Source organism: Nipponia nippon, unplaced genomic scaffold (assembly GCF_047370975.1).
Source record: "Nipponia nippon isolate SJK-2023a ecotype South Korea unplaced genomic scaffold, ASM4737097v1 scaffold_22, whole genome shotgun sequence".
Taxonomy (NCBI): Eukaryota; Metazoa; Chordata; class Aves; order Pelecaniformes; family Threskiornithidae; genus Nipponia; species Nipponia nippon.
In genome coordinates, this window is record NW_028262339.1 from 8660713 (window position 1) to 8688239 (window position 27527).

General features: G+C 48.2%; 1 pseudogene; it reads left to right on the plus strand.

Moving 5' to 3' along the window:
• The first annotated feature begins 324 nt into the window (after positions 1–324).
• Positions 325–26511, plus strand: LOC148055480 (AP-4 complex accessory subunit RUSC2-like; annotated as a pseudogene).
• Positions 26512–27527: the final 1016 nt, after the last annotated feature.

The following is a 27527-nucleotide window of genomic DNA, read 5'->3' on the forward strand; positions in this document are numbered from 1 at the left end:
CTGTAGGAACATAGCACTCCAGTTACTTTTGCTTTCCTTTGCAAAGCCAGAAGAGATCAGACAGCTTGCAATCATGCAGCATCTGAAACCAAAGCTCATCACAGAATAAGATGCTGCAGCTCTATTTTATGGCATAGGCTTTAGTCTTTATATTTCTCCTCATGCTACCTTCCTGATTTCCCAATTCCTGTAAGAATCAGTCCTCCATCTTCCAGCTCAACTTGTTCTCTCCCCTCATCTCTTCTTTGCTCCCTCCCATCCCCTTGCTTGTCTGAGGTTCTGCAGGGACTGATTGTAAGCCATAGCGGTGATGCTGTGGGCATGCTTGCTCCTTCACACGCAGCAACGTCACAACAGCAGCAGCAGGAGCATTGGAGATGCGATTGCGCAGACCCTCTGCATTGCCAGAGATGCAGCTGTGGGGGAAAAAAAAAAAAAAATGATTCTGTGTTTCCTATAGCATCCTGGTGAGAGAGCATGGAGCCCGCTGGAATCTGAGTGCTCAGCAGTGCCGGAGCAGAGCGTGTTCAGTGAGAGGAGACAGGGAACAGAGGATCTGTGGAAAGGTGAGATGGAGAAATGATCGGGGTGGGCATTAGTCGTACTGATGGTTTTCAGGCCATTCATTGTCCTGCAAAGTGGCTGGTTTGTTTTTGTAGAGATTGCCAGCTACCCAATGAAGCTTAAAGATTTTAGGATTGCTTTGTCTCTTCAGAGGTTGCATTGCTTTGGAGCTGTTGTGATTATAATTGATAGAAGAGAGTGAAGAGGCTGGTATTGCTGCGCAGAATGAGTGTTTGTCTATTGTAGCTATGAAATAGCGGTTGTCATGTCTGGGGCTGGTTATGCAGAGGTGAGCTGTGCTTTGCCCTGACAATGCAGTCGCACAGCTCTCCATTGTGTCTTCCATGACAGCAGAGCCCACACAGATTGTTTTGGTCCCACGAGCTACCATGCTCTCTGTGCATCCCTGGCGGTGATGCTGCTGTGCAGCTCAAAAGCTGTTTTGACAGACAGCGCTTCCATGAAAAGCCAGAAACAAAGGACACAGAGGAAAGGCTGCTGTCAGTGTGGCTTGTAGCTTGCTTTTTTTTTTTTTTTTTTTTTTTTTTAATACTGGTAAATCAATTGCTCAAAAGGTGTTAGGATAAAATAGTGTGGCAGGTAAAACCCTGCTCTTCTGCTAAGAGATACACTGGGCTCTGTGCAGGCTGGAGTCCTTTGTGTTGCCCAGGGCGTGTCTGTGCTGGCTGTGTAAATGAATGCTTTCTCCCTGCCTCTTTTTCACAGATCAGATGAGAAAGGTTATCTAGGAATGGAGGAATTACTACTTTTAATTACTGAGATGAGCGGTCCAGACTGGGTACCAGTTACTAGAGCTTAATTACATGGTCTTTTTATAGCTAAATCCCTCTTTTCCCTCCCCACCTTCCTTCTTCCCTCCCCCACACTCTGCACAAATCCTTCCATCAAATTGCATCTGCAAACACAAAGGAAGAAGAGCTTGAACAAAGAGAAGGATATATGTGGGACAGGGATATAGATGCCAGAGAGGCAATGTTCAGGATGGCAGTCAGTGAGAACAATAATGCAAAGGTATAAAAGATTTGGTATGTGTGATACAGTGATGTGGCTGTAGGGGAATGTACACATGGGAATGTAGTAACAAAAGGAGATAATCAAATAGCAGATGCAGTCTTTCGGGGTTATGGAAAATACTGAGCATGTGAGGTTGCAATTGCAGGTGTTTGGGGGGAATGTGGTGTTAATAGGAGTTATATTAGCATTGGATGTTGAGGAACAGATCATACAGGGACTGGATTGATGAGTGTTGTAAAGGTGTATGGAGTATGGGGGAAACAGAGATCTGCTTTTTTACCTCCAGACATCTAGAGCCTTGTATACTGGTGTTGCTAATGAGCGAGCTTGGCAGGTCTAACCTATCCACAAAAGCTTTCTGCAGTTTGCCAATGACCCAAGAATAATTCAGATAAAGCATCTTTAGACCTGTCGGGAGCAACAGGATGGTAGGAAAAATGTAGATAAAATGGTAAATGTTTGGCAGAGCTGTAGAGGAACCTTGGAGCAGAAGAGGCAGGTGTGAGGGGCATTGAAGAGCTAGAGGAACAGGGGGCTGTGGGTCAGAGACCAGCAGCAGAGAGCACAGGAGAGGAAAATCAGGGTTGTCATTGTCAGGGAATGTAAATGTATCATTTGTACTGTCATTCTCCAGCCTCTCACTGTGTTCCCTGGGATGATCAGTGCTGTGTGCAGCCCCAAGAGGTTTGTGGAGGTGGGAGTGATCCTCAGCACAGCGTTTTCTGCAGCAGTTTTCTGAAGGAACCATTTTGCTGCTGCAGATTCTCAGATGGTTGCTCCTTCTCCATCCCTATGCAGTGGCAAGGCTCTCCGGCCTTTACACCTGGTGAAGAAGAGAAACCCAGAGTTTCAGTGCAGGGTGCCGGGTGGGAAGGACAGGGCTTCGAGCAAAACCATGGAGCAGAGTGCATTCTGCTTGCAGCTCTGTGATAACGTCCTGGAAGCACCATAGGGCTTCCTGAACTGCAGCTCCTTCTCATCCCTATCTCGCCCTGGGACCTGGGAACCCTCTCTGTGTCTCCAGGTCTCTGTCCCATTCAGCCCAATGGGAGCAGGATATGCTCCTGAAGGTGTGAGAAGAGGGGACTGTACAGTGAGAGACATGCTACCAGACTGCATTTTGTGGTGCTGCTGCAGAACAGGCTTCTGCAGGAGGTTGGTGGGGGGTAACAAACAACAACACATGTGCGTTTGTAGGTGCATCATAGGCTGGAGGACAGGACATGCAACGGTACATATCTATGCAGTGTACACATACTTGTATCAGGGTGTGGAAGAAAAATTGCATATAGTTTGTGTGTACAATGCTTGCCTAAAGGAATAAAAAGAAGGTGATGCAGCCTGCTTCACTGCATGGGATGGGAACACTCCCCAGGACATACAGGCTGTGCCTAGCTAGTAGGTGCCACTCTTACAAGAGCATCTGTTAAGCAGTGAGAGTGCACAGATAATCTCTGCCCTGAGATGCTTAAAAGATGGGCAAGAGCTTCTGGCAACTGGAGCTGACCAAAATGATTCACAGGAAGGAGATAAAATTGCTGCCATGTGTCTTCTTCACTGCATCGATGCAGAATGCTGGGGATAAAGTGAAGCTGGATCTCTGGATCCAAGGGACCCTGGACCTGCATTGCAGAAAGTGCAGGTAGCCCAGGAGAATATGACATTGACTTGGAAATGGCCTGCTCATGGCTCCATTACCACCTCTCAGGTGTCTGAGGCTGTAATAGCAAACAAAAAAATGAGTTCTCTGTCCCAGAGATCTTAATATTCTTCCAGTCTGATGCTCCTGGTGAGTCAAGATCTCACTCTGGTATTATTCCTGATACCCAGACAGTAACCCACCTTTAGCAGCCCCATGTTGTGTTTTGCCCTATTTTTCATTTATTTCCCAGTCACCTTATTCTTTTCCAATGTTTTGTATTGTATGTAGTATTAAGGGCAGGTCAATAGATCTAACGTGGGTCACTTCCCTTCCTCTTTCAGAACAGGTGCAGGTTTACCTTTATTATTTGGCAGCCACACGGCTTCCCCTCCTTCCTCTCTTTTTCCTCATGGATATTTTTATCAAAAGCCCTGTTGCCAGCTGTGATCATGCGACTATTCTTTCATTCTTCTGGGATCAAGAATATCTTGTCCCTCTGACTTGAGTGCATTCATCTTCTTGAATTTGTTTCCACTTCAAATGCTCATTTTCTTTTCTGCACCCTCTTTCCCCTGTATTGTCTAACCTGTCATCGCCACAGCTTCCATATTCTTCTTCTTGCTGAAACAGCATCTACTTACCTCTAATATCCTTCTTGGTGTGGTTATTCATTCAGGTTGGTCAGGAGCCCTGCTATTCTAATTTCCTCACCTTGCCTGGTGATTCCAGATTTTTTTATTACTTATGATGTACATTCGAAGTCTTTTCTGCAGTACTTCTCCAAGCTCTTTGTTCTTATTGGCTTTATAACTGTTTTCCCTGATATGCCAGAGATCTGCTCTTTAAAAATTAAAAAGGTTTCATTACAGAGCTGTTTGCTTTTTGCCCTTCTGTTTTATATATAAACTGGGTCAGCTTGAGATATTCAGTCCAAAGCCACTTCTATATTGTAGATGCTGGGTGATAACTCATCTCAGTAGGCATGGTTCTGATGGACCTGAGCGCTGGTTAAACCCAAGAAAAGCAAACAAAAAGTGAGAGATGTGGAGATCTGTGCGGCTGGGTGAGACATGGAGATTCGGAGATGGAGGTGCCTCCCTGTCAGCTGTGGAATCGCAGGACAGTACTGAACAAGAAGATTTTTGTCCCAGTGTTTATGGAAGCCGTTAAAATCCAACCAGTAGTGGAAAAGCTCACTTGTCTGCTACCTTTGCTGCTTTGTGGGAAGAGTCCTGATGTGGATAAAGTGCTTCTGGCGGACCAGTCTGTAAGTCCAAAAGAGCCAGAAGCTTACCCCATTCCAGAGTTATGCAAAAGGCTGCAGGATAAGGCTTGAAGGAACTGAGGGAGCTTGGCTGGCAGGAGGTGAAATCCATAGCAATGATCAATGACAGCTGTGTTGGTAACTAGCCTTAGCAGGGATTTGTCATGTTATCTGCTGAGCAGATGCTCTAGCATTCATCTGAAAGTTGGTTACTCTCCAAAGAGAAAGTAACAGGCTGTCAAAGTGGCTCTAGTCCCTGATTCTGCTCCAGTTTTCTTTCTTGATGAAAATTATTTTAATGATGTTCATTTTCTGAAAGAAGTATGTCCCTGCTTTGACCCACCTGTTAAGATGAGCACAAGAGCAGGCCTGTGCACAGTCCTTCTCTCCATCCAAACTCTTCCTCCACAGTTGTGTTGCAGCCTCAGGGATGTGTAGACAATGGGTTTTTTTTCTATCCATCAGACACATGCAAATATTTCTTACTGGGAAAGGCTGCTGGTGGTTCTATCAGCAGACAGGGGAAAAAAAGGACTGCAGTTGTTAACTCTTATAAATGGGAGGCAGGAGGCAGAGCCGCCCAGGTAGAGCTATAATGTAGGTGAGCAGCCGTAATGTAAGTGACAGCAGTTTCTGGCTCAGGCTCACCCTCTGAGTTTGAACTGTTGGGAGAGAGAGCATGTGTTGGTGTTTGTGCAGTGCTGAGGGTGTGGGACTGGCAGTACCACTGAGTGATAAATAATAAATATTTGAGTGATGGCAGCAATGCTTTGTACTGACACTTGGCAAGTGATGGGAAACTGGCACTACCACCAAACCATCCCCCTCTCTGCTCCAGCACAAGATGTTCTCTGGAAGCAGAGACCAAGTGTCACTGCCCTGTTGATGTGCTTTTTGGGCCAGTGGCACAGGTATCTTGGAGTGATGACAGCTAGCTAGCTAGCTATATGTGGTCCCAAGATATTGTTGGCCCACACAGTGTATATCTTCCCTGGCTTTGCCTAATTCATTCTAATGATCAATACCTGGAGTGACACATCTGCCCTGGGGTTTGGCTTACTGTGGTTGCCCTCTCCTTCACCACTTCTTAGTATGTGAGTAGTTGCAGTCACTTCTAAGGGATTTCTTGCCTGAATGTGGCTTATCGTGAGCTTGACCCTTCAGAAGAACAGCAAGTAGATTTCAGCATGCATCTGCACTTAGCCATTTTCTATTAGCAACAAACTATTCTCTCTTGTTCATGGTCAGTAGCATCTAACTTAACCTACTGCTGAGATTTATCCTCCAGCTGCAGGTCATAATGCTTGAAATGGCTGTTGAGGAGAGCATCTTCCTTACCCAGATGTCTCTTCCTGCCTTCAGCTCCATGTCATATGCCTCATTTTCATTTCTGCTGACACTTGCTATTTATAATTATTGTATTTATAAAGCACTCTGAAGGTGGTGACTACTTCTTATTACAGTAAGCCTGACAGCCTTTTTGTTCCCATGTACTTCCCTTCTGTTTCTTCTTAGACTGGCTGTTTTGGGGGAGGACTGGGAGAGAGGAAAGGTGAGGCTGCATGGAGCACGGAGGGACCTCTGACATCCCTGGAGGCCTCTAGACCCTAGTACAGTAGGGCTAGCCAGTTCATGGCACAATAACAGAGGAGGAGAGGAGGAACTGCCAGAAACAGGTATGTCCCAGCACTGACAAGCAGCGGGCATGAAGGTGGTTAACACATAAAGGTGGCAATGCTCTAGTCGCATGTCATTGGTTATGTTTGACCATATCTTGTTGAGTCACTGATAGTAGTCATTGATCCACTGGGGTTTATATTCTCTGTGCTTCTGTTGGTGACTTTGCACAAGCTTTAGAGATCCCAAGGAATGTCTCCATCTCCGTACCTCTGACCTCTCCCAGGCTTTGTGTTGCTGACATGATTTAGTATTGCAGGGTGGAGAAACACCCCAAACTGAAGCAATGCATTTGTATTTGTCTTGGAGGCACTGGGGGGTGATTCCCCTCTGTACTAGAGTATGTTCCACAGCCAGTATTTTGGTCTACTACCTTGTTGTCTGCTTTCCCCTTGGCATGAGTTGGGGTTGAAAAGAAAAACCACAACAACCTCTTGGCCCGCCCATCAAAATGAAAGGGGAATATTCTTTCATGGAGGCAAGCCACCAGACCTCACTGATTTAATGAGGCAAATTCACCAGGGAAAATATCCTTCCACCCAGACCTTAGTCAGACATTGAGGACCCTCTTATCTCTTGGGGGACCACAAAGAGAATGGGGACAGGGAAAACTTCTCCCCGCACCCCTACCCCAAGAATTTGTGCAACTTGAGGGAGCAAAACCCCCAAAACCCACGCTCTACAGACAGCAAAAAGAAACTCCTCTCCTCAGTGAACAGATATGTAAGAAAAATCCCCTGGTTTCTTCTAGGCTAGTCTTGTTGCAAACCTTGAGTTTTTGAGCTTGATGCTATGTTAAGTAAATGTGTGTAACAGTGTAACAGAGGATAGTCACAAAAGTACATTTTATCAGGTTCCAAATCATTAAACTGATTAAATTATTAAATTGATTCCAACTCATTAAACTGACGTCATTAAACTGCAAAAAGTAACATGGAAGTAACATGCTTGTAACATGGAAGTATTCCAGGAAATTAAGGAGGATTATTTGAAACTGATAATAGGAATTATTTTCACATACTGTGATTAATTAGTCCACGAATCTTGCTGTTAAAATTCAAAGCTAGAGCTTTGCAAGCTGAATTTGGTTTGTGTTGCTAGCCCCTGCGAGGGATAAGTTTCTCCTCTTGGAAGAAAAGTATGTGTAACCATTAGGAGTGCCTGGTCTGCTTCATAAGTATTTTATTAAGGTTCTGGCTTGCCTTTTGTTAGTTCTGTTGCATGGAAAATATTCTGTTATGTAAATTGATGCTGCGGTTTCATCCAGATCCTCTGAGTTCTGCCTTGCTGCTGGCCATGAGAACGTATGAGCCCACCCACACATCAAGAGGGCAGTTGGAGAGAGATTGGTGACAGGATCAAAGATCAGGGAATACTCTTGTATGTGAGCAGAATAAAAAGCTTGGGACTGCTCAGAGGGGTGGCAAATGTAATAGAAAAGATGATACTCTCCCTGCCGTAGCCCAAGGACAAGCAATGAAGTTAAATGCTAGTATGTTCAAAAGGACTGGCAGACAACTACTACTGTGGCTTGTGATTAGCTGTGGAACTCACTGGTTCAGGTAGTTACAAGCCCCCAAAGTTGCAAGAATTCAGAAAAAAAATTGGACACTATAAGGGATGTCAAGAATATATAGCATTATGGTTGTATAGGCACCTAGCTTCCTATGGGAGGGTTGTGAAACCTGCTTCTAGATGTAAACTGTTCCCATGTGGAGGAGGCTTCCTGTGATGGGAGGGGGGAAGAATGGAGCAGCCAGTCACTCATTTGCCCACTCATTTGTTCAGAGCATCTGAATTCTGCTGGCAAAGGTGAAGGATGGGACTTCACCCATCTGATTCAGTCCAGACATCTGTGTTCCTGTGCTGAAATCAAAACTTCCCTGTAGCAGTTGATCCATGAAGACTAAATATGTTCATCTGTCCATTACTTCTTTCTCCTCCCTCTATTTCTGGGCTAGCGTCAACAGTTGCCCTAGATTTTTGTCTTTCTTGAAAAAAAGCATTCTTGATAGACTTGTTTCAGCCAGGGAGGTCATATCAAGACCTGATGTGTAGTGCAAAAAGTGATTTCTAATCTTGTGCGGTCTCACTATGGTCCAAAGATTTGTTCCCAGTTCAGAAGCTTCTTGTCCCATCATCTTGGGAATCATTCTGCCAAGCCTGAATTCTACTGAAATGAGATTCAGACAGCATTTGGACTTGATTACAGAGGGCCTGTTTGTTCAGGGACTTGGCCATAAAAGGGTCAAGAAATGCACAGTCTTAACAGTAATCAGTCAAATTCCCTTTTCAAACCTGTGTGCTACAGGGTCTTTTCCTCCAACTACCTTCTAGGGATTGCAAAATCCAGCCTGTGTACTAAAAGCAGTTGGGTATCAGCAGCAAAAGTATATGTGGTCCTGATGTCCTTCAGAGGGCAGGATAAATTTGATGCATTACTCTCATCAGATGCTGCCTTTATTGGGCTGTTACTCAGCCTTTTTGCTTTGTAGCATTATATCATCCCCGAATCAGGGTGCTGCCAGCCTCCAGACCATTGAATTGCTTATTGCATGTTCCTGCTCTGGAGAGACAGAAAATTTCTTTCTGTGCATCCAGTTATTGCTTCTGGTCTTGTTAGAACTACCTAGAGCTGGGAAGGGTTAAAGTTTCCTGCAGTTTTAGCAGGAGTCAGCTGTTGGACATAGCTGCTGTTTGAAAAACCATTTAGACATGCAGTGTGAAGAGAAACATCTAATAAAACCAGCCTGCTGCTGGGATGTTTTCTGTTTGTGCTTGATTTTGGAGCTCCTGATCTGGTTGCACACAGTATGTATTAAATTCCATGTAGGATTACATCATTTAAAAATAATAAAGCTCTGCAGATGCAGGCATTCTGGCTGTCTGGCAGAACTGATACCCATCACTGCTAGGTAATACCATACCTGCATTGCTTCTCCTATTCACTGGGACATGGCTACCTAGTCCTGGTAGCAAACCATTGCACCACTGCTGTGTTCAAGTCTGAAAATAATCCTGCTAGGGCTTTTTTACATCTCTAGCTGCTTTATTTATGGTGACTTGTGGGGTGATACCTTAGTTATTTCAAGAACTTGGCCCTGCTGTGGTTTTATCTCACTCTCCCTTAGCCACCTTTGCTGCCTGTTCTGCTTTTGCTATGTTGCTACATGAGGTTGTATATCCGTAATCTGCCATCCCAGAAATGTTTGGTTTTCCACTTGATAGTGATTCCTACATATGTGGAGCTCTGGCTCCACAGCCAGAGCCTCTTTAACTGAGCCTCTTTTACAGCCTCTTTAACTGAGTTATCTTAAGACCGAGTTCCTTATTTCTTGGGCTTTCTTCAGTGGTCACTGATGCTTTTGCCTTGCAGGGAGGGTTCAGGATTGTTTTGCAGCTGTGATTCCTGCAATGCATGGTCTGAACAGAAATGCAATGCCAGTTTTAATCTGGACAGAGAGGAAGCAATAGTGAAAATATGCAGCCATGGAGTGGCTGGAGTCTGTATGAATGTGCTGACCTGTGCTGCAGTAAGATCTTATTCACTGTGAAGACCTTCTTTGTCCCTTTTAGGGCTTAGCTCATCTTTTCCCTGAGTCATGAAGGTGATAGGGGATCTAGAACTACTTGAGATGCAGCTGTCCTCATGTACTTTTTCTTTGTGCAGATGAAACTTGCTTCTGAAATTATCCTCCCATAAGCCTTGGATAAGCAGGGCCTCTCCTTTGCCATGGTCTGGGCAAGGCCAAGTTATCTGAAGCCAGATTCCAGTAAATGTTAGGGAAGAAAGTCCTGAGGGCCCAGTGGAAGTGATTCATGATCTCGCATTGAGAGGTTTTTCCAAAATATGGTAATTCTAGGGATGATTCAGATCCCCGGCAACCCCTGAAATCTCCAGTGCTGTTGAGAATATCTCCATCCGTATGAAGCATCTGTGCCCTCTCCACCTCTTGCTATGATCTCGAGAGCCTTCGCCCCTGCAGCGCACACCTGAGCAAGAACAGCTGCTCATTCACTGTTGCGTGTAGCCATATAACAGACTTTGGGAACAGCTTTGCCATCTTGTATGCCTGCAGGCAGAGGTCAGAGAGCTGGCTTTGATCCACAAAGCTGCACTGAGTTTGATGCCCAACTCCCTCAGCAGGACACTTTATTCCCTGCCCTGCTGTGGCTGTTGTGATGGAGAGTTTTGAGCTCACAGGTCCCAGGTGTAGAAGTTGGTGGGAAAACCTTCAGTCCACGCTTCTGTTGGCTTTGACTGGTTCACCCACAACTGCTGCCTGTATTTTTGTCACTACTCAACTGCAGCCTCTGGTTCCTAGGGTCCTCAGTTAGGCAGGTCTGTAAAAGGAGCGTGTTCATGAGGCAGCCAGCTGATAGTCACAGCTCTACTTCGAGGCTAAGCCCTGGCCAAAACTGTGCAGCTAAGGAGGAGTTAAGCTTGGCATCTTAGCTACTGATTCTGCGCAGCTATTTCATTTGCTTATAAGATTTTTTCCTCATCTGTGTGGGTTCTTGAGTATTCTGGGAATCGTGCAGCAGCCAGGCTCCAGCACCCAGACAGATCCATGTTTCAGAAAGGAATTATGTAATTTCTGCTCTTGTAAGATCTTCATTATGCTTTCAGAGTGCTCAGGCAGAAATATGCTATAGAAGTGCATAGACCTCCTCCTGCTGCTGCTACTAGAGTGTCTGTGATAAGAAAGGATTTACTGTGTCTGCAGTTTAATTCAGCAGCAATTTTTGTGTGATGTTAACAGCTAGAAACATCAGAGTTTTTTCTCCTCTGGATTTGCATATGGTAATTAAGAGCATATGGAGTGGGGCCTGGGGCAGAGGATGGGCTGTGAAGAGAAGGAGGAGCAGGTTCCAACCCAGATCACCTCGCTGATGCCCATGAGTCACGGCCTATAAGTGGCTCCTGTCACATGCCAGATGATGAGTCATGGAGCAAGAGAGCACAGAAATGGGAAAAACTGGTTCAGTCACTGTCTGGCTCCTGTGTTATCTGGTATAGATCTGCTGCTTGAGCTATTTCTGATGTCTTCTGTAACTCAAAATGCCCAAAGCAGCTGGGGCTTCTTTTCCTATGACTGGGAGGCAGTATCTGCCTCATGCTAGTTGTATTATCGGCAGGAATGCATGTGCTACTACTTATTTTCATCTCACTCAGCCTATCATCTCTGCTGGCAAGCCCCTCATCCCTGACCTGAGAAGCTCCTTGCTGTCATGTACACAAAAGCTGTGATTGATCATCATGTGCTGCAGTTTCCACTTTGAACACATCATAATCCTATATAGTTCTGGGATGTAATGATACATTAATAATGGGCTTAGTCAGGCTGTCCTGGAAACCACTGGAAAAAGCTCTGGCCCAGGCAGCACCTCGCTGTGGAAAGAAAAGGGAAGTGGTCTTTTCAGGAATCACTGTTTGCTCGGGACCACAAGAGGAACTAGCCTGAGCTGAGGCAGAAATTTAGGAAGTATTTAGTCTTTCTGTCTTGTGGCAGCCCCCTTTAAACACTGGGTGCTGGAATATTCACCCTGGGACCAGAAATTATGGGACCCTCATTATGCTCCCTGTTCCCCGAGGCAGGGAAGGAGAACTGGAGGTTTAGGATGAGTCAAACAACTAGTATTTCTTTTTACACCTTTTCTTTCATTAAACGTGCTGGATGATTTACTAAAGCATTTAATGAAGGCATGAATTTGGCAGAGATGTATTAGCTGGTGAGAAATGAATGAATGTCCAAACAAATACCACTAGCTAGTCCCACCCTACAACAACTTATAGGCTTCCTGAGTCCTCACATCCATCCTCTTCTTACCCAGACAGTTCAGTCCCGTCCCCAGGCCACTCATCCTGTGCCCCTCTTTGCTCACGCTGCTCTCTGAATGCACTCCAGCTTGCTGGAATTTTCCTGTTGAGTTTTTTTAAAACCATCCAGTACTTTCTGGCAGCTTTTGGAGTAGCAAAGCTGGGGCAGGGATGAACTGCATTACTGGGATCCTGGAAACCGGTGCTGGAACCAGTGAGCCCTGAGATCCCTCATGCCGCCTGTCCTGTTGAACATCTGAAGAGTGGCTTTCAGTTTGGATTCTTCTCCCAGCCCTTTTGCGTGGAGGTAGAATTACAGGGAGTAAACTGAATGTATCTCTCCCTGTGGAGCAAAGAGGAGATGTCTGTATTGTGCCCATGTCTGCAAGCTCACGCAAACTTGCTTTTTGCAGCATTTCTGCTCGTGCTTGTTTTGTAGAGCTGTGTTGTTTTCTTTAAGGCTGTTAATACAAATGCTCCGTGGGAGTTGGGGATTTACATGGAACAACCCTCAAAGAACAAGCAGCTCCCATACAAAAACATTTTTGCTGGTTCATCTATGAAACTGAATGCCCAGCTTTTAACTCTGTTTTTCCATCTTTCGCTCTTGAGTGACTTGATGGATCTTGGTCCATCTGAGGAAGATGATGATGACAGTGAAACCATAGCCATTCAGAAAGAAGCAGCAAGAATCCTCACAGTTAAAGGTTTACACTGGGCATTCCATTTCATAGATGAAGTGGCTGAGATTTGTAGAAACAGTAATTTGTTCAGAAAAGCCACCCTCCAAAAAGCCAGCATTCCCTCCAGCTGGCAGTTCTGATGATCTTGCTCCTGCCTCTTCATTCTCCGTGCTATATGTGCAATGGTTTTGTATTTAAATCACATTTATTTCTTGAATCTCTGCATGCCTCCCTGTTTAACCCCAGTCGGCAACTAAGCACCACACAGCTGCTCACTCACCCTCCCCCCTGCCCCCCAGTGGGATGGGGGAGACAATCAGAAAACAAAAAGTAAAACCCGTGGGTTGAGATAAAGACAGTTTAATAGGACAGCAGAGGAAGAAATTATAATAATGATAAAAGAATATACAAAACAAGTGATGCACAATGCAATTGCTCACCACCTGCCAAACGATGCCCAGCCTGTCCCCAAGCAGCGATCACTGCCCCCCGGCCAACTCCCTCCAGCTTATATACTGAGCATGATGTCATGTGGTATGGAATAGCCCTTTGGCCAGTCTGGGTCAGCTGTCCTGGCTGTGCCCCCTCCCAGCTTCTTGTGTACCTGGCAGAGCATGGGAAGCTGAAAAGTCCTTGACTAGTGTAAACTCTGCTCAGCAAGAACCAAAACATCAGTGTGTTATCAACATTATTCTCATCCTAAATCCAAAACACAGCACTATACCAGCTACTAGGAAGAAAACTAACTCTATCCCAGCCGAAACCAGGACACTTCCCCACTATTGTGTTACATTTTATGAGGAAACTTGTGTCACTGTGTGTTGAACCCAGTTGCCCCACGTGTGCAGCTGAGAGTGCTGGGCAGAGCAAGGTATTAAGCAATCGGCGATGGACCTCCAAAAGCATGGCCAGAGTGGTAACAGATAGTGGGGTATGCATGGTGGTATGTGACCACTACACCTAACCCATCAGCACTTGGAGGCAAGGCTGGTGTTTGCACCAGCCCCCTCTTAATTGAAGCAGAGCCTTGCAAGCCAGTTTGGAGCTGGCTCTGATAGCTTCTGCGTCTTCTCAGTAGTGTTGCAGAAGCAGGAGGCTGTACTCCAGAAGCCATGGAGCTGCACCGACCACCCTTAAATCAGCACGTCCTCAGTCTTTGAGGGTAGGACAGAGGAGGGATTTGGGGGCCTCTATGTAGTGCTCAGCAAGGACTTACAAGGCATGAGGTGCAGATCCTGAAAGGCTCAGCTCTGCAAGGTGCTGCATGCCCCTGTCATCTGCAGCATGCTGCCTCCTTTATAAAGCACAGACATGGCTTGGCAGGCAGCTCTCAGATCAGTGCTGAACCATCCTTTGTTGTTCAGCACTCCTCTTCCACTACTTACCTAGAGCTTTGCTGCAGCTAAGGAGTTTTTGCCGTGTGTATATATATATATATATATATATATATACACACACATGGGAGTATAAGCATTGATAAGCAATTCCACACCACATCATAGGTGTCTCACAAAACGCCATCCTTCTCTGTTCTGTATTATCTTGACTGGAGTGAAGCATCCACAGGTAATGAAGTGTCTGGCCCTCACCTTCTCCAGGTAACCCTTAGCACCTCAAGAGCGAGCTGACTGAATAAACAATCCATATCTCCCATGTAGCAGCAGATGGTGTCAGTATAGAGAAGGTAAAGAATTTTGACATTTGCATTCAAAATGGCTGTTGTACTGATGTGTCTAGAGTCATTGTGCTCCCTGCATGCCTCCCTGCCTTGCACTGCTACAACACACTTTTCTGGGCAGGGATCATTGCTGGATGCTATGTTTGCTGATGTGTGTGTAGGATTGAGCAGGATTCAGCACACTGTGGGCTTGCGCTATTGCAAATGATAAATAAGAAGAATGAACTGATTTGGCAAAAAGTGTTCAGGTACAGACTGCCTATCCCCACATCTGGAAACTTCCCCTTGCAGAGGAGTGTGAGGGCTTTACAAGGAGCTGATCAAAGCCAGCAGAATCTGAAACTACTCTGCTTGCTGGATTTTATGTCCCAGTGTCAATCCCAGCCTACCAGACCCTAAATAGAAGAGGGAGGATCCTTCTACAGTCTTCCAGAATCAGGGAGAGCCAAGGGACAGTATGGCCAGGGAGGGTGCTCTGGTGTTGGGAACTGAATAATCCCTGCACTGGCAGTGCCACTGCCTAACCTCCCTGCATCCCTGAGATAGGAGGAAGCCAGGAGAGGTGTCCCAAGGGAGAAAGAGGTATCTAAGGCAGAAAAAGTGCCATGCATATCCCTAGGGAAGCTGTCAGAATGGCTCCTGGCAGGAGCTGGCTGCATGCCTCCTGTGATATTGGACCTTAGAGCCTTGTGCTGGGAGCAGGCTATGGGTGCAGGCAGAGTAGGCATCCGTCTGCTGCAGCATCTGTGATAGCCAGTGAATCACAGTCCACCTGGGGAGCCTGTGCTGCCACTGAAACCAAATAGCTGGGCAGAGTTGCATGTTGCAGCCAGAGCTCTGGAGAGACAGCTGGGAAATGGCTGTGTATCAGCTCTCTTGACATTTTGCTGTCAAATGTCAAAGTGTGCCTGTGCAAAGCTTGTCCTCCCACAACAGCATCTGCACCAATGTGAAAGCGTGTGTTGCTCAGCAGGGCTTGTCAGCAGATCAGTGCTGGTGCTGGAAGCCAGCTCCAAGCAGCCATTTCCCAGAGGCAGCAGAGACCCAGTGCTTCAGCAGTGAAGCGTGCTGTCATCATGGTCTGTATCCTCAAAATGATGCTTTTCAAGCAGTTATATTGTGGTAACACTCAAAATATAACAAAGCCTTATGGAAAGATGTGATCTAAGTGTTACAATCAGCTACAAAGGCAGTAACAAGGGTAGGGGAAGTCTGAATGAGTAGATAGGCACTGGGGGACCAGGGCCAGTTTTTTTTTTCCCATAGTGCTGGGGGGGGTGTGACAGGATAAATAGGAGCTCCTACTGCTACATGTACCATCAATAGTGCACAAGGTTCAAAATGGGACATGAACACTGCCCCAGCTGTTGAACACCACTTTCAGCATGTGTGTGTGCTAGGCACAAGAGCCAGGAGCTGCTGTTACCCACGGTGGTTCTTGAACAATGTGATCTTGGGAATCCCTGATGTAAAAGATCTCCCAAGAACTGGGCTGAGGACAGATTCATTCCCTTCAGCCTCTGCAGCAGAGGCTGTGGGAAAGGAGCCAGAGGCTTGTAAGACAGAGGAGTCACTGAAAGGGGAGTGAAGGGTAATATAGGCATTAGGGAGACTATAGGTTGGGGGGGAGTTTAGGGTTGCACAATAGTCCAGCTGGATGTGGTCCAAGTGGACCAGGTGACCTCTCTACTTCAGAGCCTAATCCTGGGTGAAACATCCCAGTAGAAGCAGTCATGAGAGTGTGTGTGCCCCCCATGTAGGTCTCATGATGATCTCTGGTAGAGTCTACCACAAGGCTTGTCTGCTCACTAATGCTGGTGTTAGCATTAACTTTTACATCATTGGGTGTTTACTGGAAACACCAGGTCCATTTCCATCTTTCTATTTTTTTTTCCTGCCAGCATTATCCTGTGTCTGTGAGAAGCACTATTATGTGTGGGAGGAAAGTACTTCTTTTGATAATTTTTTTTAGCATCTTTTGATTGCTATTCTTATGCCATGAAGCTGGAAGAACTGAAGTTCCTGATCTTTCTGTGGAGCTGTCTCATTGCTTACACTGTTGTTCTGACTTCACTTATCCCACATTTCTTAATTTCCCTTCTGGGCTCCCATGTGCCTTTGCAGCTCTGCTCCAAATCCATTGTCATCCCACAGTCACAAATGCAGGAATAAGGTAGGCAAAGACTCAGATATTGTGAATGCTACTTTCTGGAGTCTGAAGGTCAGTGGTGGCAGCAGACCAGGGGTCCTGGAGTCCAGAGCAGGATCACAGTATGCAGTGTCAGGGTGCTGTGAGCACTGAGGATGCCTGGATGAGATATGGAATGTGGATTGCTGACCAAGGGTGTTTGGGCCAGGGTTTTCAGAACGAGGGATTGATCTATGAGAGCCCTAGTTCATTTTTTAATCCCTCAGGATCATCATGGATCAGCATTGTCTTTTGTGTTTTTTCCCTCTCCTTGCTGCCTTAGCTGCCCTCCAATGCACTTATCTGCATTGGCTTCTCTGACGTGTAGAAGGAAAGGCAAGAGGGGAAAACCCCCTCCAGACTGTCCTGGAGGCACTTGCAGGTTGGACCTCTGGGTTAGATGGGGAAGGAGGAATGAACATGTTCTCTGCTCTCCCATATCAAATGCTGGTGAACATCTTTCTCTAGCTTTATGACAACCTGCTATTTACTGAACAATGAGGGAGTTGGGCTCTTAATGCCCTGCCTGTACAGCTCCTGGAACTGTGGGCTGTGACAATGGTACTGTTGTGAAGTGCAGCAGGTAATAAGATAAGCAGATAAGTGCTATAGATAATGTGACAGTGTCAGAGAACTGTGAACCAGGCACCCAGGACCACAAGAGGAACCAGCCTGAGCTGAGGCTTAATCATCAGCAAAAGGTTAGCAGAAGGCAATGTGCTGTATGTGACCTACTTAACCATCAACAGTAGCTCCCCATGGCCTCACTGAAGTCATCCACTCCTTTTCACATGAGAGGCCCTTGTGCACATAAGTAGTTGCATACTTTGGTTTGCTCCCCTGGCACCATTAAAAGAGCTCAGGACCTCATGGGGACTCTTGGATTTTGGAGAAGAATGGTTGTTGCTGCTTTCTTGTTCCAGTCTGTTCCTGCTTTCCAGTCTCTGCCTGGACTTGTGTCTCTCCAATGTTGCAAGGTCTGGCAGTGCAGTTAAGTGTTTGGTTCTTAAAGGAAAGTTCAAGGTACCTAAAGGCAGGCAAAGATATTGAATCCAGTGTGAGAAGATGGACTGCTCTCATCAGAGTGCAGCACTTCATTTCAGACCCTGTGCTATCTGCATGTTTTCCTGTGAGCGTACAGTGCCATCAGCAGTGAGGTCTTCATTTGGCCCAAAGCCTGTGCAGCCCTTTGGCCACTTGAGTGAAATCAGTTACTCACTTTAGATAAGTTTGAGAGGGGTCAGTTGGAAGCACAAGTGTTGTCCCAGGAGTCTGCAGGGAGGGGGGACATGTTTGTCTTACATTGTAGTGCTTTTCCTGAAGAAGGAGAACTCGGGACCTTGTGCTCAGGTACTTGTGCTGACAAGGACCAGTCTGTTTAGGTCATGAAGTCTTCAGTCAAACCAAGGATGCTTTAAATAGTCACTGCCTTTCCTGAGAGGTGACTTCCTTTGTTTTTTTGTCTCTCTCTAGGTATCTGAATTCCCCCATGAGAAGTGTCCTCCCAGCCTCTCATGCACACCCCTACCTGTCCATGGGTAGCACCAGCTTAACTGATGTCCTGAAGAGTATTCCTCACCATGGATAGTTCACCCAAACTGACTGGCGAGACGCTGATTGTCCATCATATTCCTCTGGTGCATTGCCAGGTCCCTGATAGACAGTGCTGCTCTGTGAGGAAAAAGACCAATCCCTTCTGCCAGTCAGAGCTAGGCATTACACAGACCTCTGCCCTTCCGGACAGAGGCCTTTCACAAACTGACTCCTTGGTGTACAGCAGCTTTCTCCAGGCCTCTGAAACCTCAGCAGAGGCCTCAGACAACAAAGAAGGTAAAGTGAGGGACTTGATTGTCCACAGTGTCAGTAAGCAACACAACCCTTTCCTGCTGAATGAGGGTGAAGACCTCAGCATCTTTGGGGATGACTTGGGTCAAAAATCTTTCCACCTTCACAACTCCCTTGAGGCTGGCAAACCTCCCCTTCATCTGCATGAGCTGGCCTTGCCCCCTTTCCACCTCCATGACTCCAAGCACATTGTGAAATCCTGGAACATGGCCAGCCGGTCCAGTGTGGTAGATGGGCAAGAGGACAAAATCAGCAGTGATGACGTCCAGAAGAGGAACAATGCGAACCAGTGCCACCAGGCCTTAGAACACATGGAGCTGGATGAATGCAGCTGCCACTGTGGCAGCTCCTCCAGCTTCTCTTTTGATGGTGGCGACCAGGAGTGGAACCAGAACATGGGTGAATCGCTGAGGAATCGGGATGTCCTGCACAGACGGATATGCAGCTGTTCCAGCTCAGAGCTCCAGCACTGTCGCTGCTACAGTTCATCAAGTCAGTCTGAAGTGACTGACCAACAGATGGGCTACATAAGTGACTCTTCCTGCAACAGCTCTGATGGGGTGCTGGTGAACTTCAGTGCTCTCTACAACAAAATGAATGACCATTCTCGATCTAACCTGAATTCAGCCAACCTGTCCTGTGACTCTTCCTTCTGCAGCCACTCAGACACAGGGAGCTTTTTACCTGGATTTGCATTCATCACCCACAGAATCCAAGATGTCTTGTGAGTCACATCACCCAGAGAGTTCGGGGAAAGTGTGTGGGTGTCAATGCTCCTCCTCACCTGTCCTTGATGCTAACTGTAACTCCTACCACCTCCACTGTGAGCCTTGCACTTCAGAGAGCTCAGATCTCACTGTTTGCTTCCAGAGCCAAGCACGGCTTGTTGTGGCTACTCAGAATTATTATAAGTTAGTCACGTGTGACTTGTCTTCCCAGTCATCCCCCAGCCCAGCAGGATCTTCCATAACTAGCTGCTCAGAAGACCATACCAAAGGTAGCCCAGCCCAGCCCACTGAATACTATCTGTTTAGAAGGCCTGACCTGAGACAAGAAGAAAGCAATGATGTGGAGTGCAGTGAAGAGGAGGCAAAGGGACAAGACACCCAGAACATGATTGAGGGTCAGGTCTATGTGAATGTGTCACCACCTAACCTCAACACAAGCTGGCAGCACTCCAGGAGTTATGATCAGAACCTGGACAGGAGTCCTAGCAGCAGGCTGGGCTCTTTGGAGCGTATGGTGAGCTGTCCGGTCAAGCTGAGTGAAAGTCCAGCAATACCCATCCAGAGTTCCCCCCTGAAGCGAGTGACATCTTTTGCTGAACTGGCTAAAGGCAGAAAAAAGAACAGCACCTCCCCACCACTCCGGTCCAGTGGTGATTCCTCCTTGGAGTTTTCCCCTATCCCCGAGACACAGTGGGATTGCCCAACTTTCCTTGAAGAAAGAGCTTGCCACAGCCAGAGTCTTCCACCCAGGCCCTTTGTCCACAGCCTGAACCGGAGCTGCGAGGGCTTCTGTTTTAATCACACTTTTGGGGACAGCCAGGCTTTGTGTTCCATCAAAGACTTAGGCTCCAGTGATACCGTCCCCAGTGGGCATGGGGCAGGTGAGCAAGCCTCTCTCTCCCTGCTGATGGAGGCAGATGCCAGCTTCTCAGGTAGCTCTGCCAGTGGCCACAGACAAAGAGATGTTAGAGCCCGAGCAGACGGTAAGGAGCCAAACTAGGCAGAATGGAGAAGTAAAAAGAAAGGCTGCTTTTTGGGACATGAGGGGAGCAGCAGAGGAACCTGTATGGCGATGGGAGACCAGTGCCTGTGCAGTTTGTTTCCTGGTCTACCACTCCTTGGGATAAAGCCCTGTTGTGCCTAATTCAGACCCAGATCAGTGCAAGGGTCTTGTCCTTCTATTTCTAAAGCCTTTCGAGATTTTGTGCAAACCTTTCATATCGTGTAAGGAAGGACATGGCATTAGCACTTAAGGTCTGTGCAGCTTAGAGGATTGTCTCCCTTCCAGGGGCGTTGTACTCCCCTAGTCCATGAGAACCACCTGCCTTTAGCTCCCAAGACAGAGATTTGAAGATGCTCAGCAGAGCCATGTTCCCAGCAGATGAAGGGAAGGGAACCATTGAGGAGATTTTTAGCCTTTCTTCTTTGGAGCCACATGGGGCAGAGGTGGGGGAGGGAAGAGGCATAGCCAGCAGTCTCCTTTCAATGCAGGGTCAGGGAGCTCACAGTCTCTGCCAGGACTTACAACATGAGTCCTTCAGAGATTAGAGAAGCTGTGTGTCTCTGCTGGAATATCCTGGCCATATCCTCCACAACGCATTGGATTGCAGCAAAGGTTCCTCTGGAAGTTAATTGTCCCAGCTCCCTCTGCAGGAAAGCCTGTAATACATGAATTGCTTTCCACCTTGATATTGCCATTACATGTCCTGGTGAGGAAGCTGTGTGACAGCCCCATCAGAGGTACGGCCATTTCTCCAGCATGGCAGGAGACCTGAATCTCTGCCCTAGACAGTACTTGTACACATTTCACAAGTAAGATCCTGTCTAAAATGGGGCTCTGACCAGACCGCTGTGGTAGATAGCCCCTAACATGCCAAGGACCTGACTGTCTCCATTTAATGCCCTGAAAATTTCTGGCAGGAGATAGGAAGAACATGTAATTCATTGCCATGGCAGATGTGGGAGAGATTTTGGCCTTTGGAGCAAGAGTTTTTTGTGTATTGTCCTGTTTGTTTATTGAGCCTTGAACGTGCGCTCGGTGTGGAATGGCAGGGAAGGCAGGTCTCTGCTGGGAGAAGGCAGCCGTGGGAGCAGACCTCTTGGTTTGCAGAGGGAGTGCTTGAAAGGAGCAAGAACTTCCTGCTGCAGTCCCTTCCTCTGCACTGTGACAGCAAGGCAGGCATTAGTGCTGTGTGGAAAGCTCCTGCCTGCATCTGGAAATAGAGGCAGAGCTGCCTCGTGCCAGCTGAGAGCAGCATGCAAGCCTAGAGGGTCTGAGAAGGGACTAGAGGGAAAGCAAGCCCTGCTAAAGGCTAGCTATAGGGAGAGAGGCCTGGCACACCCCACAGGTAGCAAGTAACACCAGGGCTCTGCTTGGGATGGGTCCTTTGTCCCAGGATTTTCTGTGGGCTGGAGGAGTGGTGGGGAAGGCAAGACAGAAGCTGCCACACCACGCTGGGATGCAGTTACAGAAGAAAGAGGAAGGAGGGAGAAGGGGAAGCAAGCGGCCTTTCCGACAGCACTGAGTGCGACGTGGGATGCAGAGCTGTGGTGCTATTGCATGTAATGCTTGTGCTCAGTTGGGCGAGTCGGGATAAGAAATTTTGCTGTACCACAGTGCATTGGGCCATGTCTTTGTGGTACTGCCTGGATGGAGGCAGGCCAAGGGCAGGTGCTTGGGGCCATGGCTTGTGCTGTCCTGGGAGCAAGGGATGGGGAAAGGATGGGAATCTGATGACCCTACCAGGAGAGAGAAGCCCCCAGTGCAGCACCCTACTCTTCCAGACAGCTGTCAACAGCTGGAAACTCTGCATTTGGGGCCACATGTCTTTACCCTGCCAGCTCATGATGTGTGCAACCGGTTCAGACTTGAACCACTCTGCCTGTGTCACTGGCCTCTAGCTCATCCTCTTCCCACAGCTGAGAGCAGGGTCTCTTTTGCCTGTGATCTGCCAGGCTGACTGATGACTGTCCCTCTGCCCATCCCTCACACTCTGTCCCCCTTTTCTCTCTCCGAAGGTGGTGGCACAGACAGCAAACCTGTGGTACGCTACAGCAAGGGACCAGCGTCCCACGACTCTGCCCATCCAGCCCTTGGTTTTCCAGCATCTTTTCAGTGAGCCATCCAAGGCCCATGCTCTGCACAGCCATTTTGCCTCCAGCCTTTCCCAACTCTACAGCTTGTCCAGTAACTGGTCTGCCAGCCAGCAAATCTCTTCCAGTTCCCAGTCCTCAGCCTTGGCCACCTCGGCAGAGCAATCAGTGGCAGCGGGGAGCCAAGCCCCACACAGCATGCTCCTGACCCAACGCTCCAGTGGATGGAGCTGCCTCCCACAATGATGGCTGCATTAAGAAGCCTGCCCCTGAGAACAACCCGTCCGTCCCCCCTGGGGAGTTACTCTCCTGTGCGATGCAACGTGCCTTTCTTTCAAAGCGTGGACTCCCTCTTCCCTCACCCACCACAGAGAGGGCTGGGGAGAGAGCCAGCCTCCCAGGAGCAGATCCTGCCCCATCTCTGCCAGCCTGGCTTCCCCATGAGGTCTTTCCCCGCTGTCACTGCCATGCAGCCCTCCCAAGCCATCAAAGCTGATGCCCTGAGGCAAAAGGAGAACCCCAAGCCTGTTCCCCAGAAGGAGGCATCACTGGAGCCAAGCCCACTGCTCTCCAAGTACCAAACTCCCACAGTGGGTCCTTCACTGCCCCTCTCGGTGGACGATATGCCCATGAGCAGAGGTGGGAGGCCATGCAGATCCCCACTGGAGGAGTGGCAGTGAGACCCAGCAGCTCTGGTCCCCTGGAGCAGCATGGGAATACGGCCCCCTCAATGGTAGAGTTCCCATCCGCCAGGATGTGCTAGTCTGGAACATCTCCAGCTCTCTGGCTGCTGCTCCCTATAGTACCCACCCTCCCTTATAGCTGCAGCCCAGGGCAAAATTGCATCTGGGTGCTGCAACACCCAACAGCCCCCATCATCACTCTGCCTGCAAAAGAAAGTCATATGCTAAGAGCATGTCCATCACAGTCCCACGACTTCTGTGCTGTGTCTCTGGAGAGGGCAGAAGCATGGGGCTGCTGATCTTACAGCACCCCACACCAGGTGCTTGCACCCCCAAACCTGCTCCCTCTTTGCCTGCAGCCATGGAGAGGCCATCCAGGCTCCTGCCCTGCTCTGCCAGGCTGTGGCCTCCACCTCCCTTCATGTATGGCCAATGCCTAACACATCCTGAAAACGCTGCTGGACTTTTAACTTTAACTTACTGTCTCTCTTTCTCTGTCCTTCCTCTTTCTCATCCTCTCTCTCCCCGTTTCCCCCTCCATGTCCTCCCCGTCTGCTCACATCCTTCCATCTGGTGCTCACTGCCTGCACTGTTCTAGCAAACCACACTCTCCCCCCAAGCACTGAAGTGGCAGGAGTACAGGCAGAGGAACCCTCTGGGTCTGGACCACATTTCAGGGCTGACCGGCTTAGCAGGCAGCCTAGACAGGAAGGCAGCAAGAGCCCTGGCTGAACCAGGGGAACCCCATCTTTGAGCTCCCTGGCACTCTCAAGCACCAGCCATTTCCACTGCAAGCTGAACGGTGCGCACCACCTTTCTGCTGGGGGGGGGGTCTTTGGGAGGTGACCTTGGGGCTCCAGGTTCAGTATCCCAGCTACGCCTGGCTTCATCACTGCTCTGCCTGCTCTGAGCGGGAGGGATGATGCATCTGCTCACAGTGGGGCTGAGGGGTACAAGACGAAAGGTGAAAATTGCCTCACTGATGGGTACACTCTGTGTGGAGCCTCCCCTTCTTCTCCACAAGGTGAGAGTAGTCAGGTCCGGCTCTGGGCTGGATTGAAGGGGGAAAGTGAATGGCCCAAGAGTTGGCTCAGACCTCAGCAAGTGCTCCTGGACTGTGTCCCAGTTTGTAGTTCATGTCTCATACAGGAGTTGTGGCCCTTGGAGATCTCATGTCACTGTGCCCCCCTATGTCTGCCTCCATCTGCCCCAACCCTGAGCAGCATGCTAGGTGCTGGGCTGTAGCTCTCATGGGGCAGCTGGCAACACTGTAGGGCTCCATGGGGCTCTGTCTTCTCCCATGCTCTGCCCTTAATGTCTTCTCTGTCCTCCAAAGCCTATGTAGGAAGGGCTGAGAGTGGCAGGCTTGCTTTTGGCTGAACCTTTGAGAGTCCTCCAGGAGGAGCAGAGGGGTCTGTCTGTGGGAGTGGAGAGCGTTCTTGAGGCCAGCCTCAGAGTCATGGAGTGAATTCCCCCAAAGCTCTACACCTCACTGCCAGCCCAAACAGTTTCTTCATCCCTCCTTCACGGGAAGATGCCTAGCCCAGAGCTGGGGAATCAATCAGATGGAAATCAAGCACATGAAAGAGCTCCTGCAAAAGTCACCTCTTGAAAATAGAGACCATCCCCAGGGGGCAGGCAGAAGGCATGTAGTCGGTTGCCTGTGGATGCCTGTGTGTGACAAGTAGGGATTCTCTCTGTGCTCTACTTTTGACCCCACTTGCTGGGGCTATCCACACAGCAGCCTCTGAGAGTCTGGTGCAATGAGGTTTTCCTTAGCACCAGCTCATGAGGATGAACCTCCCACAGCATCTTCCAGTGCCCATGGGCCCCCAAGTCAATCTGGAGCTTGAAGTTGGGTGGGCTGTGGGGCTGAACTCTACAGGCTCATGTTGCAAACCATTGCTGGAAGAGTAACAAGCCTGTAGCCTTGCTGTCTTGGACAGTCTGGTGTGAAGACTCCTGCTGGTGCAGGTTGCTTCTGGGAAAAGCAAACAATGATGTGGGACAGGTTTTGGTATAAGGGCTTGGGGCTGATCCATCTCCTCCCTGTCTTGGCCCTGCAGGGCAGTCTATGAGGCAACTCCAGCTTACCTACACTGACTTTCCTCCTTGACTACTTCTCACTAGCAGAGAAACCCCTGGGCTGAGTTCTGCCTCTCCCCAGATGGCAACACAGAGTCCATCTCCATCGACCTGGGCTGCAGAAGAAGGGTGAGTCCATGTATCCTATGACAGTGGAGGAGGGTGTGGTGTAGCGCAGCATAAGACAAATAGTGCTTCTCTCTGTCTCATCTCATTTCTGTAGACATAATGGTTTCTTTCCCTGCCCTTCTCTACTGTAGCATCATAACTACATGTCCCCCTGGACTGATGGCTGTTTCCACAGCAGGTTCTTGTGTTCTCTGCACCGTGCCATGTGCCACGGAGTATGTTTGAGCTGCTTGTCCCAGGAAGTATGCTTAGAAAGGATCTTAAGTCCACAAGAAAGGGCAGAGAGAGCAGACAGGCACAGGAGTATGACCCTAAGGCAGGGCATGCTGCCACCCTTGTCTCAGTATACAAGGGCAGACCTGTGAATCTGTGTGATGTTGCAGATGTGCTAGCCTGAGATTTTGTAATTTAGTGTAAAAGGTCCGTTGGGTCCTACATGGTAAAGCGTTTACATAAAAGGGCAGGAGAAAGGTTTCCAAAGCAGGACAAGATATGGCTGTGATGAGACCCATGGTAGAGGCAAGCTTGGGGACTGGATTGTTGACAGTTGCCTTGGTAATTATGTCAGAGGCAAGGGATGTGCAAGAAAGGTTCCCATGCCTTTGCCAGCTATGTGTTGGTGATTACCAGATGGCAGCCTTCCCCTCTATTCCACTTCTGTTATTGCATCATACTGATGCAGATGTCAGATTACCCACCACCAGCTTGTTACTGAAAGTCATTACATAGCTTGCCAAATGGCCATGGCTTCTGCCCTGCCACCCTGTAAGATAAAAGCAGCAAAAGACTCATTGTCTCAGACCCCATCTCTGCTCCCTCAAGGGATGGTGCATGGAGGTGATGGTCCGTGTCCCTTGGGAACGCTGACAGGGTGTCTTATGCTTCAGCAGCCACTTTCTGAAGTTTGTCATACTGTTGGGCTGATACGTGAGTGTTGTTTCCAGCAGGGATAGATTTGGTGAGGAGTTATTAGGAGGGGTTCTCCAAGCTTTTGGTAGAGAGCCGACATGAGCTGATCATGTCGCCAGAGAGGGTATGTGTGCTGACATGGGCTTGAAATGCCCCTGCCTGATCATTCATGAAGTGTTTGGTCAGGGTCTGTCCTAGAAGCCCCTCAGGCAGCTCTCTGACTCTGTCTTTTCCCTCTAGGTTTGGTGAAGGCAATCAACACTGCTGTTGACCTGATTGTGGGCTCACTTTGGAACCAGCAGGGATCCAGGGGTGAAGGTAAGTCTTGCTTTCAGTATGGCTTCTCAACATCATGAGTGACATAGAGAGAATGGAGAAAGATCACCTCTCCATTCTCTTCCAGTTAAAAAGCTACAGGGTATCCAATGAAGCTAGTAGTACCAAGAACAAAACAAACAAAGGTGATGGTACATCATGCAGCAGATGACAGTAAATCTGTGACAATTCTTGCTGTGGAAGGATGCTGGGGGTGCTAAAAGGTTATATGTGGATTTAAGGGAAGATCAGAAAAATAAAGGGAAGGGAAATTCAGTTGGAGTCTACTAAACACATAGGAACTGGTGTCCAGCTTAGGTAGTCTTTGAGTTGGAAGTAGCTGGGTAGGCTGGGAGAGTATTGGTGAGAAGTATTATATGTTTGCTCTGGTTTGACTCTTTTTCTTATGTACTTACTCATGGCTCTTTATAAGAGAGAATATCAAGCCAACTGGACCTCTGGCTCAGATGCAGTACACCAGCTCTTTTTCTCTCATATAGTGGAGAGCTGTGTTTCCCTCCTCCACCCATCCAGCAGCCTTGTTCTGGCACTGATGCCAGGGCACAGTGCAGTGTCCCCAGTCCCTTGATGTCTCACAGGGCTCCGTGTAATGATAAAAAAGTGCATCAGTCATTGCCCATCTGGGGCAGTTGGTCTTCCTTATAGCCCTTAACATGAACCCACTAGCTTCAGAGTTCATCTAGGTTGCCCATGGGGCTGGTTGTTCTTGGCCTGTGCTCCCCTCATCTCCCATTTCTGGAATAACACAGGCAGAGCAAGCTCACTTCTGTTTGTACCAGCCAGTGTTTGCAGTCCTGTGACACTCAGCATCTTTGTGGTGCCTCCTCTCAAAGCTGAATGCTCTGCTCCAGCCGCAGGGACTCTGGGGCAGCAGGCAGACACTGTCTCGGGATAATGACAACTGCCCTGGAGTGCCATCCCCAAGGAGAAACCTGACTGGGACAGATTTCAAGCCCATTCAATCTTATCTCAGAGCCCAGGGTAATTTGCCCTTAATTACAGTTGTTGCTGATGCAGAGATTGCTGTGCAGCATAACCAGAGCTGTTTGGATTTCCACAGCTTTTGAAAGCTTCACTGTGAATTTCCTATTCTTGTGCAGTGTTGGCTTGGGGAATAATCACAACATTCCCCCATTACTTTACTTGCCAGACAACACTGTGGTTTTG